Source organism: Nuphar pumila, chromosome 13, assembly GCF_984573655.1.
Source record: "Nuphar pumila chromosome 13, dmNupPumi1.hap1.1, whole genome shotgun sequence".
NCBI classification, from domain to species: domain Eukaryota; kingdom Viridiplantae; phylum Streptophyta; class Magnoliopsida; order Nymphaeales; family Nymphaeaceae; genus Nuphar; species Nuphar pumila.
In genome coordinates this window covers 93,506,815-93,520,383 of record NC_143261.1, presented here as the reverse complement: position 1 = coordinate 93,520,383, position 13,569 = coordinate 93,506,815, and the positions used below count along the sequence as shown (strand labels likewise).

Genomic DNA, 13,569 nt, shown 5'->3' with positions numbered 1-13,569 from the left:
CAATTCATCGTTGGAAACGAAAGAAGGCCGCAGGTATGACAATGACGACTTGCATGGTTACATGGAGACGAAAAGAAGCCCACGCTCACATAAAATAAGTCTTGTTATCATCTCATATATAGGAAGGAAGCGGATGGTTATATATTTTATTGTATTGATTTTGTTCATTTTTGCTTCATGGCCAACATGCATGTTAACGATGTGATTCGAGTCTTCAATTGGATGGCTGGTTCATGTTGGTAAAATCATGTGGGGGTTAAAGCTAAAGGACACATGCAGCCAGCCACCCTCAAGATAAGTTATTCTTTCTGTAGCTGCACAAGGGACTGCTTGGCTTGATCTTGTAGTGGACAAACATGCCATGTTAGGCTTTGAAAGGGAACCCTTATCTACACGAGGTTGGCCAAGGAGAAACCCTAGCCACAGATTAATCAAGCTTTAGACAAATTTGATCCCTTTGTTTAAGGTCCCAACTTGAGAAGGCAAAGCCAATAATGCACCTGCAGTGACGACAGAGGGCCGTCCAAAGTGACAACATGGGTCCCCCCCCCCCCCCCCGCATCACCCCCACTCTCTCTTTTACTTATTGGAGAGTTTAATCATTACAATAATTATATACACTCAACGGCTCTTGGCTGCCTGCCCTTCTGTTTCTCTTTCTATCTTCTTCTTTCTAAGGCTTCACACATACGCCCTTCTCCATCACCACCAACAGTTGTAGAATTCAAATCCCCGAGTTCTTTCCAATCTTTTATATATTTCTCCACTAAAAAAGAAGAGATAGAAAATAAAACAATTGCACTTCTTTCTCTTATTATATTCTTTTTCTTTTGATTATCGTGGTTTGTTTTCTTTTTCCAAAAAAAAAAAAAAACTCCTCCTTGGATGTAAAAGAGATCAATGGCGGGGCTCGATCTCGGCACCGCAACGAGGTTCCTCCACCACCAGCTGCAACACCTGCCGGACTTGCACCTGCAGCAGCAGCACCACGGTGACTCAGATGACGATGCCAGAAACCACGAGGCGAGCAACGGCCGGCTGGGAGCGGACGAGGAGGAGCGGATGGGTTCCGGCGGCGGAGGAGGCGGGCTGGACCTGGTGGCTGCGGGGGGGTCCGGCGACGTGGTGGGGCGGAGGCCGAGAGGGAGGCCGGCCGGGTCAAAGAACAAGCCGAAGCCGCAGGTGATCATCACCAGGGAGAGCCCAAACACCCTCCTAGCCCACATTTTGGAGGTGGCCAGCGGCAACGACATCTACGAGTGCGCCGTCAAATACGCCTGCCGGCGGCAGCGTGGCATCTGCGTCCTCAGCGGCGGTGGAACCGTCACCAACGTCACCCTCCGGCAGCCCGCCGCCACCGGGGCTATCATCACCCTCCAAGGCCGCTTCGAGATCCTCTCACTCTCCGGGTCGTTCCTGCCGCCCCCAGCGCCGCCTGGCGCCACCAGCCTTACCGTGTTCCTGGCCGGCGGCCAGGGCCAAGTCGTCGGCGGCAACGTCGTCGGCCCACTCATCGCCGCTGGCCCCGTCATGGTCGTCGCCGCGTCGTTCACGAACGTGGCGTACGAGCGGCTGCCGCTCGAGGAGGAGGAGGAGCTGCCAGCGCAGATGCATTCACCGCCCGTCAGCCAGCCAGTCGGGATCCCGGCCGCTGCAGGGCATTTCCCGGACCCGTCCTTGGGGCTGCCTTTCTTCAATTTGCCACTTAATATGGCCAATTGCCAGTTGCCCGTCGACTCACAAGGCTGGGCCACCAATTCCGGCCGGCCACCGTTCTGAATGTGACGGTGGTGGTGGTGGTGGTAGTAGAGAAGGGTAGGGTGGGTCTTCTTTTCCCTCTTCCTGATCTCCTTCTACCTCTCTTTGTTGCTTCTTTTGTATCTGTTGTTGGCGGGATTTTCAAATATGAGTGTGTTTTCTTGAATGGGTGTTTAGTAGAGAAGGGAAAATGAAGGAATCAATGAAGGAGGTTTGATCGGTGGTGTGGAACCGGGAGCGGAAGAGAAGAGAGAGAGAGAGAGAGGGAGAAGGAGAGTTTTGATTATTGAACGAGAAACGTATGTCCCCAGCAAAGGTTAGCATGCAGTTTCATGGATTTCATGTATAATCTCTCTCTCTCTCTCTCTCTCTCTCTCTCTCTCTCTCTCTCTCTCTCTCTCTCTCTCTCTCTCTCTCTCGTTGTTTTTAGTTTTTTCTATTTTGTTCTTTTTATGTATCAGACACTTATGTTTCATAAGCAACAGGTTTGAGGCTTTGCACTTGCTTGGAAGCACCATCTCTTTTTTTCTGTTCAATGAATGGGAAGCACCATCTCATGCTCGTTAAAAAATCGTGCTACATATACATTCATGGTTTCTTTCAAAAAATTTTGCAGCCATCATTGATTCTTGGAACTTGTTCTGAAACTATGGTCAACCTTCACTGTTTCATAACAATAGCCGTGAAATTTGTTCATGTTTGTTATTGAACTTTGTGATATTGGAAAATCAATGGAGTGGACGAGTGCAAAGTAGTGTAAGACCAGTCATATTAATTAAAGACCGCTTGCTAGCCATGAAGAAATTTATCATAGTTCTCCATGTCGGTTGAGAATGGCTTTTGCATCAACTAGTTGATTTACTAAAATCTTAGTTTTTTTTTTAATCATCATACAGTTCAACATACAGGAAGAGGATTAATTAAGAAAGACTCATATGCAAACTTTGGCAGAGCTATTTTGATGCTACTAGGAAGGACAGATGTAGTTCAGCTTTGATTTTTATGGTGAAAATATATGCATAAACTTTTCTTTGGCATTGTTTTCAAATATTATGATTTGTTTCTTTCCATTTAGATTGTGCATTAATCCTTGGCTTCCCCTTACTTTATTAATCCCCAAAGAATCAGGTACTTTATTTTCCTTTAGCGTTAATTAGTATTTTTTTATTGTTCACTACAAGCCTTTAAAAATTTATTGCATTGCTTTGATTCATCACAGTTAAAGTTATCGAAAGCTTCTTAGGTAGGTGGGAAGTGAAATTTCTAGAAATTCGCTTTGGAAGCCTGATATTGCTTGTTTTCGAAAGTTCATTAGAATCTCAGTTCCTCCACACTTCTTCTATGCTTTTCACACGCATTGTTTGTGCTTCCTGTATGCTTTTCTCACATTTCTATTCAAGTTTTTCATGTGCTTTCTCACTCTTCCACTCACATAGTAATCAATTTTATTTTAATTTTTATTTGTTTTTTGTTTGATTCCTATTCAATTCTCTTATTGCCTCCTTTTTTATTCTTGTTTTGCTTTCAATTTGATATTTCATTGCTCGCTTTCTATGAATTTTAAAATGCCTCGCTTCTCTCTTCCGCTTTCTGTATTGTTTCCTATATCTACTTCCTAATCTGATATCCTTGATTGATCATTATGAAATTATATAAAGTTTGTCACTCATAATCCATGTTTCAAATTTTCGTTGAGCTGCTACTCTTCTGCAGATTTTCTCTCAGATTATTTCAAGAGATAAAACTTTCCTGGAAGCAACCTTTTGATAATTGTTTCGGAATTGCATCAAACAGAAAAATGATTAAAAATAGTTCAAATCTTTCTGTCTAGTATAAGTTCAGGCTTTATTTCTAAAGTGTGTCGTAATAGAGATCATTCAGATTTTTTTTTTTACAGAAAGATCATTTAGATAATTTTCATTGCAATCCTTTGTGCATTTTTTATCAATCTTTTTTACTGTTTTGTTCCATCCTGAGAGTGGATATAAATGTTAACAAGCTGACTGCAAGCTACACATCTTTTAGTTTTTTAGAAACTAATGTGTTCATTTCTCCCACTCTAATTTTTACATATATATATGTTGCAAATGGCTATCATCATTTTAACTTTTCTAGTACATTTTCACCGCACCATTTCGTTTCTTTCAAATGATTGCTAGCATAGTATGTTAGATGTTTAGTTATATTTGTAACGATGTTTGCGCATACTATAGAAACCAAGATTTTTTTTTTGTATAGAAAGATTTCATAAATGTTGTTTCATAAACCAGCAATCTTGATATACAAGCACAAATGGCCAAATATATTTTTGATAAATTCTTGTAACTGAGAATTCTACTAACATAGAAACTTAGTATCCAAATGCATTGTCATCATAATTGGCCCAGTCCATCTACATATATGGGGTTCTTTGATTATAATCAGTCCTTTTATTGGGATATGTGAAGGTTTACAGCTAACTTTCAACCTAGCTAATGGTATACTCCTGTTTCCAAAACCTCAAACTAGGATGAGAAAGTGCTTGCCTATGAATGTCTCCCAACAATGTCCCTGGTCCCTCAAAAGATACTTTCTTGAAAGTTTTTTTAGCAATTGAATATCATACTTAGCACAGCTTCTAAAACAGAAACTTTAATATCAAACAATTCATTTATAATATATGTAGTACTCACATAGTTCTTTGTGTTATGGTGTGAAGAACATTCTAAATGGAGTTTCTATGTAATATGAGTAAACAATATAACTTGTCGAGTCCTGTATATTAAGAAAGCAAGTTTCTAAAGACCAACTTCTGTTAGCTGACATGCTACATGTGTCGAAAGAAAAAGCAAGCTAATCCATGGGTTCTCTTGACCCATACGATCCTGATACTATGATCTTAAGTGCCCCCTCTTGTCAATGACTCTTTAGTGGTTTCGAAAAGTGATAAGTTAGTGCAGTGGAACCTTGAAGTATTGAAATTAACCTATTTTTAACGTATTATGTTCCCCCATATCCTTCATAGAAAGGAGAAAGATGCAGTATCACAAACCACATGTGAAGGGACTGTAAATAAAAATTTCATTTTTCTTTATTGATATAGAACAATGTATTAATGGTTATAGTCAAACCTTTGATTAAAATATGGGAAAGGCATTGGTGTTCAGCATAATGTTAAACAAAAAGGTTGAATGAAAAAGTAAGGAGCACTTTGAAAATTTTAGCAGAAGGTTGTCAAATTTCTAATACATGAGAAGGACCACACTAATTAGGCCATCAAAAGTCTTCGGCCAAGCATTAGCGGCATTGAACATTTACATTGTAATCATATATATAATAATAGAACAAATGAGACTATGAGAGGATCATGTATAACACAACGCATCATTGTCTATTCTACATAAGTGACCAAGTAGAAGGCAAAGCTTCTCTTGACTAAGAAAATGAAAATAGCATATAAAACATGAATGTTCAAAATTGTTGATATTAAGAGAATGTGTCAAGAATTGATTTATTTATAGTATAATACTTTTAAAATAGTCATCAATATCTGTAGGCACTGAATACAGATTTAAGTTTAATTTTACATCTAGAGTTTGCAATACCAAACTTAAGCTAAAATATATAAGCCAGGAAAATTCTCCATGCTACCAAGAACACACACACCCACATTATTTACTATCTCATTGAACTAAAATAAATTCAATAGAAGATTTCTTTCGTAATATTAAACAATATTTAGTGTATTTCTAAACCATTATAGATAAGACAGAGTGAAATATCATACTCATATTTGACTAGGGGAACTATAGTAGAAATGGACAAAGGTGTTCAGATATTAATTACCATTTTTCTTCTTCTAAGCTTCATGTCTTCTTAATTATTTCTTGTTTACTAAACTAAGTTTCATTTTCTTATAATTCCCTTTTCTTCTTTCTTATAATACACCGATTTGCTACCATGTTACAAACTATAAAGTGCTCATTAATCTGTTTAATACATCAGTACTATCATCACAAAGGACTCTTGTTTGTCTTCGGGCATATGCATGATGGAGATGTTTGTTGACTCAAATCAATCATCTAACAAACATGAGTACATTTTTTATTTGTTCACATAACATCTTTTATTTCATCTTGGTGGGCCAAGCATGAGTCAAGTCTTGTATGGTAAAATTACCTTTTTAAGCAAAAAAAACGAACTTTTAGTATTTTTAAGAGGCATGGGAGAAACCATTTCACCAATGAATCTGGCAAACGTCAATGTAGAAAAAAAATGCTGATTTTTAGGTTATTTTAGTTATTTTAACCAATTAATTCTATGTTGTGACAACAAGAGCATAGTATACATACATTGCAAGCAATAATTAATTTTATTAAAGGACCAAACATATTGAAATGGATTACCATTACATTCGTGAGAAATTTCTGAAGAAGACTATCACTCTTATGTTTTCGTCACCTAAATTTCACTTCCTACTTGAATCTTGGTTGTTACGCGTGAGTTTGAACGGAATGAGTGGTAAGATATATATATATATATATATATGTGTGTGTTCATATGTATTTAAACCAAAATACCCATTAAGGGTATTTTGGTTATTTTACCTTGTAATAAAAGTCAAACAAAGGTTAATTTTATGGAAATGTGTTTTTGATTATTGGATCTGAAATTTAGGTTTGTCTGTTAACAATATCCAAAACTTAGTTGTGTTTTTGAAAATTTTCCTTTACTAAATTCAAGAAAACTAATTAATAGTCTGCAGTGTTGGACGCCTTGAGATCAAACAACCAAAGTTTGTGCCCATGACTTTACTTCTGAGAGCACTAGATTCAGAGGTCTTGTGATTGAAAGCGGTTTCTAGATGCACTTAAGGCAATGGAGATCAACATTAAATTTATAAGCATAGGCTTAATATTCTTTTTTTATGACAAAGAACCCTCGCTGAAGCGAGAAAAACCCCAGGTAGGGCCCCATGACCACCCTGCCCTACGTGGCCACCTGTGAAAGCTACTGACCGTGCGCCAGTGGGGTTTGATCCGGTGACTTCATCTTATCCCCTTGACAACACCCTGCATAGGTGTAATATTCATGAGGCATTTTTTTTATATTTACACTGAGACCTTGCCACGTTGGCTTTGTCTGCCGTACTTAGGGCTACTATCCTGGCAGCGTGTGCTTAACCCTTGCTCCCAAGGAGTCGCCATACTTCGGCTTGCGTAAGGAGTGACGCCCATGAGATTTGAACCTAAACTGCTTGCTTAGCAGCCTAGACCCCATCCCACTACGCCAAACCCCTTTGGGGCACTCATGAGACATTTACTTTGGAGGTTTTTAAGCTGCACAGCTATACGGTAGAAGGTCAGCATATTGAGTCATTTCCTTATGGTTAAGAGTAATTGCTTTTGTATCATCCATATGGGTGGGTCTGGGTCTTGCGCTAGCTGTTAGTCTTTCAGGTAAGACTGAAAACAGATTCGATATGGACTGGGTGCTGCCTGATCCGACTCCGAATTCAAATTATGCATATACGATCCCCATGTCCAACATGAACAAGATCCAATCATGTAAGATTAATTTGGATTATGTATGGCGACACTGGATCCGGTAAAAGAAGAGCAAAATCATGGTTTATTTACATGTTATAAAATGTTCAATTTCGATCAGATCAGATCTGAATGCGAGAATAGATCCAACATGAAACACCAACTGAATCTGAAAATTGGTTCGAGCATGTAAATTCCTATCAAGTATGATCCTTTGGATCTTACTTATGATCTGTATCTGGATTTGGACCTTACTTTAATGATCCGTATCTGGAAATCAAGTTGTCGGATTCAGATCAGAGGTCTGACCAAACCTGATCTAGCTGTTTGCACCCCTACTTTCAAGAGAAATTTTTATTTAGGCTTGTAATCAAATATTTTAACATTTTCAACTATTTTATGGAAAATATTAGAAGTTCAGGTGCTCCCAAAAGAGGACTAACCGGCTAAAGAAACATATGAATACATTCTTGTTAGGTAATTTATCTATTTTCTGAAGGATCATTGTGCTAAAATACACTCAAATGATGGTGGTGGAGCATACACATCATTTTCCTTCACAAAACTTCCTAGTCGTCTATACCGTTGGATCGCGTATTTTGGATTTTGAATTCCATTATATTTGGGTATCCAAGACCATGAAGTTCCCTGGACCAAGATGTACCATTTATGCATCTTCATGATGTTTGGAATTGGACTGCGTGCTAATTCCAACTTTGAGGTTCCAGGCATTTCTTAATTGATCCCTTATGTGCCACAGCCAATCACATGCCAACCTTTTGAGTGGGGCCTGCATTCTATTGCTGTGGGGCCCATGGAATGCTGTTATGTTATTGGCTGAGGGCACCTAAGAGATCAGTTACCATATAGAGATCGCTAGAACCCATATTATATATATATATATATATATATATATATATATATATATATATATATATATATATATATATATATATATATATATATATATATATATATATGTGTGTGTGTGTGTGTGTGTGTGTGTGTGTGTGTTGTTTTCACTTGAATCTAACCCTATGGATGTGATCTAAATGCTTGGTTTTATAAGAACCCACTCTTGAATCACATGACTTTGATGCATAAATAAGATTTTTTTTAAGGCTTTAAAATCAATGGCTCATAATCTTCGTAAATATTCAAGCATTCAAAAATCACATTTTTCATCAAAAATACATATTCAATGGTTGATTTTTAGCAAATTCACATGCCAAGCGCATCCACATAGTTGGATTTGCAAAAAAGAAGTGTTGAAAATGCCAATATTTTGAGTTCACATATTCTAGTTCTTGTATTCTAGTGAAACTAGAAATATGGGCATTTCCAACACCTTTTTTGCAAATTCAACCATGTGGATGTGTTTGGCATGGTGAATTTGCTAGAAATCAACCATTGGATAGTATATTTTTGATAAAAAAAATTTGATTTTTGAATGCTTGAATATTTACGAATATTATGAGCCATTGATTTTAAAGCCTTAAAAAATCTTGTTTATACATCAAAATTGGATGATTCAAGAGCAGGTCCTTATAAAACCAAGCATGCAGATCACATCTATATGGTTAGATTCAACAAAAAAAAGAACAAAAAATACATGAAAAGCATAGCTCACACATTCACTCTCATATTCTAGTGATTATATATATACAAGGTATCTAAAATATGTAAACTGGTATGCACCGAGATTTTTATAATTTTTTTCTAAAATTTCACCATATGGATGCGATGTAGATGCATGGTTTTATAGAAACAAACTCCTGAATCATTCGATTACAATGTATAAGAAGGATGTTTTAAGGCTTGAAAATCAAAGGTTCAGAATTTTCATAAATATACAAGCATAAAAAATCAATATTTCTTGGTTCGATTATGATGATCCATTAGTCGATTCCAAGCAAATAAACCATGTCAAATGCATCTGCAGGGTTAGATTTGCAAAAAAAGCTATGAAAATCTTAGTTCATACCAGTTTACATATTTTGCTACTTTATATATATAGAGAGAGAGAGAGATCAACTAAAAGAAAACAGGTTTACTGACACGCCAGTAATCTTTTACTGGTGCTATTTTATTTAGCATTAGTGAAAAAGTGAGTTATATTGGCATGTGATGTATTGTACCAGTATAATAAAAAAAAATCGTGCATAATAAAAGTGTGCAACCGTATTAGATTTTTTCCGGTGCACAATAGAAGTGCGCCAATAAATACTACAAGAAATTTTACTTTCCTGGTGAGTAAAAGAATGTGTTCATTGGCGCTATTTTGCCTAGTGCCAGCGAACTATGTATTGCATCAATAAAATTCATTTTTATCGGTGCATGTAAGCTAGCAAAAAAAAAAATTTCTTGGTACACTGAAATAATGCGCTAGTAAATGTATTTTTTTTAGCAAAATGTTTTTCGTGCCAATGAAAAAACAATTTTATTGGCACACTCCAAATGTGCTCCAGTAAAAAAATAGTCATTTCAAAAGCCACATACCTCTCTCTCTCTCTCTCTCTCTCTCTCTCTCTCTCTCTCTCTCTCTCTCTATATATATATATATATATATATATATATATATATATATATATATATATATATATATATAATTCAAAAAATTTTTATGTATGCTTTAGATTTTAGTGGTTTTGCATTTTAATTCATAATTTTATAATTTATTGAGTGAATGCATGTTAAATAAGGTTTTTGGTTTTAAGTATGCGTTAATAGGGGTTTTGAATTATAATCTATATTTTAACAATTTGTTGAGTAAATACATGTTAAATCTGATTTTTTTATGTATGTTTTAGATTTTAGGAGTTTTATATTTTAATCTATATATTTCTATTAGGTGCTTTTATTAGCACACTTATTTTTAGCACCAATAAAAGTATTTTTATTGATGCTATTTTAGTGCCTTTAAAAGTGTTTTTACTGGCGCTAAAAATAAGTGCACCAGTAAAAGACATTTTTCAGCGCTATTTTAGAGCAAGTAAAAGGCATTTTTTCTGGCACTTTTTTAGTACTAGAAAAGGATTTTTTTTCTGGCGCTATGGATACATGACAACACTTTTACAAGTCTTATTTTTTTGTAGTGGCAACTCATTCCTTCTTTTTTTTATAACTAAGGAAAACAACATCATTTACTCTCATGCTCATTATGCAAAAGCCTTAGGTCCTGTTTGCCCACTAGGGAGTACACACAGCTTCAGTCTTTACTACAAGAGGCATGCCTTGCTTGAGTTTTGAACTCATAATGTCCCTTTGACACAGTGACATTTGCGACTCTCCCTACCAAATGAGCAGAACTATTGGTGGATGACTCAATTTTTCACTTAATCAATGCAATAACTTCAATAAATAAGTGACAAAGGCTCTAGATCATCTGGTAAGGGTGACTTGTGAATGACTCCATAAGCCTGTCAACGTGCGTCAGGTGATGAAAGTTTCCCTTGGCCTAATAAAAAAAATGGTCATTAATTAAGACCTTCTCTTCCTATGTCCTTTTATAGCAGGTTCTATTATGTTGGATTCAGGTATTGGATCCAGTGGCCATAGGGTCTCACATATAAAATCCATATCATATAGTATTATGGATCTAAGTATAGGATCCAAAGTTAAAATCCAAATCTCACAAGAAAATTCAATGGCCCAGAATAGTGAGACAGGAATCTTATGACCCACTTATAGTTGTGGGGCGATCTAAATGGACAGTTATAGTTGGGTAAGGAATGGCTATACCAAGAGAGGCTTTAAGAGCCCAACACCTACACTAGTGTGGATATCTGTTTCCCAATTTTTCCCTATATATCTCCTTCTTCTCTATTCTCTCCTCCCTTACAATCTGCTCCCACCATGGTCCATGAGTATAGTCCCACCATCTAAACACGTCTCCAAATCTTTACTTAAAAGAACACCCATTAAAGGGATATTTTTCGCCTTAAAATAAAAGGGCAGGAGGCATAGCTACACCTTATAGCAAGCATGACTGGGTTGTCTTTGAATAATATTTTTTTTGGAGAGGTTCATTCTTGTGCTAACATAAGTTTAATCCATTGAAGAGCTAGTGGCATATATAATATTGTCACCCCATACGATGCCTTGGAATTGTTTGTTTAAATTAGTGGGAGATGGCGATGGTGATCATGTGAAATTCTATCCTTTGTCTTCGTTGCTTGCACAGGAAGAGGCCACTTTTGGGACCATGTTAAATGTCTGCATGTGCTCACGCGTGAGAGTTCGTAAAATGCGTGTTGCACTTGACCTCTTGTGGACTGGAAAGGTCGTTCTTGAAGCACGGTTTCTGTCTTTACTCATTTAACTCACAAACTTTGCAGTCACCAACTGCAAAGTCAAGAGAGAGAGAGAGAGAGCACGGATGTGATCTAGATGATAAAAAATCTAAGAACGAGCACTTGGATCAAGTTTTTTTATGTGTAAATAGAATTTTATAATGCGCTAAAAATCAATGATTGAAATTTATAAAAAAAATGAACTATAAAAATCTTATTTGTGCAATAAGAAAACTTCATCCAACTGTTGGTTCTTATGTTTTTTATCATGTAAATCACATCCTATGCTTAATTAGATTTGCAAAAACAAACACATGTAGACTTGATTTTGAAAGTGGTTTTGATTGTTTAGACCTTCCTTTGCCCAAAGAATTGATCTTGAGAGTGGTTTTGATTGTTTAGATTTTCCTTGGCTTGGGCAGTCCCTTATATACATAGCATGATTTTAAAACTCATTGATTCGTCACTCAGCTCATCCTAAAGTGACCCCTGACTCGGCCGGGTCAACTTGGTGACTCGGGTCATGTTAACTTTATATTTTATATAAAATATATAAATATATGCTTATACTATATATATTTTATAGTATTTTATCAATATATTATATTAACATGTATTATATGATATTTTTTATAATATAATTAATGTATAATTTTATTATTATATGTATAACCATATTTTTATATATAATATACATAATATTTATATTTTATTTTGTTATATGTAAAATTTATTATACATGTATATATGCATGACTCGCTCATGTCTCGGTCCAGTGAACTCGATGAGTCGGCTGAGTTTCGTACAAAACGAGTCTGTACTCGTTTTTGACCCAGTGACTAGGCGATCCGGGCTGAGTCAACCAAGTTACTGGGTTGACCCAGCGAGCTTTTAAACTATGATATACAGAGAGAGAGAGAATGTGTGTTATGAGTTATCTTAAACCATCATAAATACTTTTGAAAAACATATTTGTACATGTTTTTTGCTTAAGCCTAACCTATAAATGTATTTGTTATTACTTATTTACGAAAAGACATGCTTTAAAGTGAATTGATTCGATAAGAAACTTTGATTTCTATTTCATCAAGTTTGGTGCAATATGAGCCGCCATTTTTTTATTCTTTTAAATCTTACTGCTTCTTGAACATGGAGGAGCACTGGTGCACCAAATATGTTCTTTTTGAAAAAAAATTAAAAATTACATAGAGGTTTTGTTTGGTTCCACTGTCATTTTTAGTTTCCAATATATTTTTTAATAATGCCCCCACCAGGCACGAAAGAGAGAGAGTAGGTAAAACTTACCAAAATTACTAAAATTAAAACTGTGAACTATATTAAGAGTTACGTAAAGTTACATCTAAATAATTTTAGTAATTAGCACGAGAGAGCGAGTGTATCAATTATTTAAAAATTAGTTCAATTAGAGAAATATTAATATTTTTTAAAGTTATCAAATCTCAAAATCTATTAAACATGGGATTCATTAGGCTCTTCCAAATCTTATTTATTAAGATGTGAGATTTAGGCTCTGTTTGGCAGAGGGTAGCTGGGTAAGGAGTACTAAATCTTTGAAATTTGTAAAGACAACAGTTGGACTTTCTGAAATTAGCAATTCCACTTGCTTGTTTGGGAGTGCTCTCAGTAATCTAGCAACATAATTGTCATTTTCTACACTTAGGTTGTTTGGGTGACATTTGAAAAGTACAAAACAGCTCAAGTAGCCTCTTGTCAGCTATATCAGACTATAGTTGTGCAGGTAATCAAAGAATTTGAATACGCAGTCGGAGTAGCAATTAGCATGAACTTTGGTAATTACCACCTCCTCATGAATGCAGTCGGTTTGAGCAAATGAGTGGGGTTTAGATGAGGTGGAATGCTATGGCAGTTACCACGGTTCCTATATGGCCCTGTTTGGAAACTAGTAACTGGGATGGGAAGTGGCAGCTGCAAAGTGGTAGCTGTCAATTCTATGCTTTAGTATAAATACAATG

The 13,569-nt window shown here is 36.2% G+C and overlaps 1 pseudogene; it reads left to right on the top strand.

Moving 5' to 3' along the window:
- Positions 1-900: 900 nt before the first annotated feature.
- LOC149819233 (AT-hook motif nuclear-localized protein 23 pseudogene) lies at positions 901-1,779 on the top strand (annotated as a pseudogene).
- Positions 1,780-13,569: the final 11,790 nt, after the last annotated feature.